The following is a 3,391-nucleotide window of genomic DNA, read 5'->3' on the forward strand; positions in this document are numbered from 1 at the left end:
ACTCAGATCCTTTATCCACATCTCCAGTTGAGCTGTTTGGTGCTGGGAGCTGAGTGTGACAGAACAGAGGGAACTGTACTCATCAGCCCCAGCAGCACGTGGGCAGAGCACACACACACACTGTGAGTGGGTGGTTTTGCTGGTGTGCAGCTCGGAGCAGTGGTGTGGAAGAGCAGTGATGTGCTCCTGCTAAACAGACCATCCAAGCATTACAGGAATTGGCTTCGGCTCTGGAGCTGCTCATGCAGAAACCTGTTAAAAACTCTGGAGGGTGAGTGATATCTGCCTGGTGTTGCGTGGCTGCTGCTTCTGTATTTCATCCCTGCTGGGTCTTCATGGGTTAATCATTTACAAGTGTGAGGTTTCTTGTGACATGCTTGGCCAAATCCAATGCACAGACTTCAATTTGAAGCGAGCAGAGTGTTGAAAAAATGAAATGTTTTTGAAAGTTAAATTGCAGTCATTTATATGAAAATGTCTTAGGTAGTTCATTGCTCTCCCCCCCCAAATATACTCATTTTATAGCACATTAATAATTCATGTGCATATTGGTTGTAGACATAAAACACAAAAATATATGTTCTTTATAAAGCATAGATTTTTAAAACAAACAGGAATTGGTACTATCTGATGATGGTGATGCCTGATTAGCTCCATACTATTTAATTGTTGATGGCTGTTCATGATTATTAATTGACACAAAGAAACAGGATCCTCTGCGGTGGTTTGCAGGAATTCTCCAGAAACTCATCTCCTGTAACATCGGGTTTAGGCGCAGCGAGACACGTGAGGGAGCAGAGTTTAACCCTTTGTTGCTTTCATGGCAGGCTGCTGCACTCTGGTTTGCTGGGTCATTATCATCGAGGATGATGCCAGAACAGTTTTGTTTTGTCAGGAGTGTTTTGCCATGGTCTGTGTGCAGGGTGATGAGGTGCTGCCTGCTGCAAGGGGCTGATGTGCCCGGTGAGGGGAGCGTGGGCACGTCCCGCCCGGAGCTGTGGGAGAGAACGAGGGTGCTCGTGTGGACGTGGGGAGGAGGAGACCCTCGAGGGGTGCGTGGTGCCTTTTGGTATGGAAGTGCAGATGCCTTAATAAATACCCCTGAAATAGTGTGGGGTGATGAATTGACTCGGAGGAAATTCCTGGAGACAGGAGAAGTAGCACATGAAATATGGGAATGACTTTACATCGCAGGATGATGAGGACTCTTCTGAAAAAACCTGAGCCAGATGAAAGCTCTTTTGCTGCACATGAGGCATGCTGGGAAGAATAACTTTACTGTGATTCCTTTTTGAGAGAGAAATATTTAGGATTTTTTAATCCATCAGCACATTTTTGTCAGCTGTTAGGGACACTGGGTTAACTTTATTCAGAGGTATCTTGAAAATATCATTGTTGGATATATTGGAAGAAAGCCAGTCCAAGTATGTCACCTCTGATGTTGTCGATAAATATCAGCCCCTTCAAAGTGCTTAAGAATTTTCTGCAGAAGTTTTAAACTTTTCATTGATTTTTTTAAATTCTTTTTTTCAATTAAAAAATAATTACCTGGCATTTAAAATTAATTTGACCAAGCTTGCATAAACACATTTCAGCAAAATTCTTAGACATGACTAAAATACATTTAGTTTCCTCTGAAAATATTTCCAGTCTCTAAACAACCCCATTAAAGGACTTTCCTGATCAGGTCAGAAGAAGTGGACCGAAAAAAAAAAAAAGGAGCACCATGAATGTGGAGTAGAAATGTGAAAGATTAACATCAGTTTGAGATGCTGAGATCAAGTGTCTGTGTTTTGTGTTTGCATAGGTATTTTAAATAAATCATTTCATGTGTACAGCCAAACTTTGCAACATCCCCTCAGAGGTGAAAAGCTCAAGCTGCCTTAGTGGGGAAGCTCTGTTTTAGAGGCTTTTTCCCCCAAAACTCATTTCTTCTCTGGCTTTGGATGTATTGACTTGCAGGGCATGATTTACAATGTTATCTTTGCAGGCATTTTTAGGAGGGAAAAGTTCAGACATTTGGGGCTGCAGACAGAGTGGTACTAATCTGAATTTTTCCCTTGCAGCTCCCAAGTATTCTTACCCTTAGAGGAAGTGGCCATGGGAAGTCTGGGCAAACACAGCTGTTTCTTATATAGGTTATTTCATGGGTTTGATTTTTAATTTCTTATGGTGCCACGAGCTAAGTGATACAGGCACTCTTAAAAATAGAATAATAATGATAATTGCAGGTGTTGGGGAGTATATTTTGGAGGAGAGGACTGCAGAAATGCCTTTAAAGTGTAAAAAAGAGTTATTTAACTCTGTGCTGGGTTTTTGCTCCTGTGGTCTTTCAGTGAGGTGTATGTGGTTTTGAATATGCCTTTGAGGACTCGTGTACAGTAAGAGAGGATGATCAAATCACTTAAGGGGTGATATGGCTTTTTCTGTGGATTATCTGGATGTGGCTGCAATAACAGTGTTGTTTTCCTCTGGCAAATCCGTCCTGTGTGCTGCCACGAAGTGCCTGCACACTTAAACTTTATTGCAGATTTAAATTGCTTACATTATTTTGTTGGACAGCAATTCCCCGAAGCATTATAAACCAAATCATTAATTGCTATTTCTAATGTGCACGATCCATTGGAAAACATTAGGCAACACTCACGGTTCCCTTTATTGTTATTGCTCCTTCAGTCCCTGAGGCAGCAGATCAGATGGAAACTCCTGGGCAATCTCAGACTGACATTCAGTGCTCCTGACAGAGATGGCTCTGGGCTGCAGATGTTCACGGGACCATATGGTATCTGCATATTGTCTTGGAGAATTATTACGAAATAGCCTGTTTTGGAGGGGGAAGATAACCTGATCATAAATATTAATCACTGCAGCTGTAGTTTGAATGACTGTAAAAGTGTCATAATGGAATTCCAGACTTTTCCTGTTCTCATTCACTGGTGTATATTTTCCATACTACTTTACAAGTGAAAAATCTATTTTTCAGAGGACCCTTTGGTAACCCTGCAGATTGTCTGTAAACAAGCTGAGTTCTTTCTTGACAAGAACATCTGAACCAAGATGCACTGTACACTCAAAATGTAACTCTTGTCAGGAGATCTAAACCAGTGGCTTTCCCAGCAAAATCCTGTTGTCTTCTTTTCCTCCAAAACACTAATATTCCCAGCTGTAGAGCTGAAAACTCTGCTTTTTTGCCTGAGCTCCAGAAACACCAGGGCCTTGGTGGAAACTCTAGTGCCAGCTCCCGGTTCAGCCTGGGTGGAATGTCTTGTTGAATTTGACTCTTTATGACCTCCTCTATTTTTCCTGTCAAGAAGTGTATTTCCAGTACCTTGAGAAGGTTTGTTTGAACAAAGCTGTCTGTCAGTGGGTCTGTGTGCTGCTTGCTTAGGTG

General features: G+C 41.9%; 1 long non-coding RNA gene across 1 annotated transcript in view; it reads left to right on the forward strand.

The window, feature by feature from the left end:
- LOC114065421 overlaps positions 1-2,907 on the forward strand; it is a 6,354-nt gene extending 3,447 nt beyond the window's left edge. Inside the window, exon 2 of the long non-coding RNA XR_003572959.1 lies at positions 2,677-2,907. This is a non-coding gene — a long non-coding RNA (uncharacterized LOC114065421). The remainder of the gene's footprint in view (positions 1-2,676) is intronic.
- Positions 2,908-3,391: the final 484 nt, after the last annotated feature.

This window comes from Empidonax traillii, unplaced genomic scaffold, assembly GCF_003031625.1.
Source record: "Empidonax traillii isolate 1590-97213 ecotype Southwest subspecies unplaced genomic scaffold, ASM303162v1 scaffold657:size717538, whole genome shotgun sequence".
Taxonomy (NCBI): domain Eukaryota; kingdom Metazoa; phylum Chordata; class Aves; order Passeriformes; family Tyrannidae; genus Empidonax; species Empidonax traillii.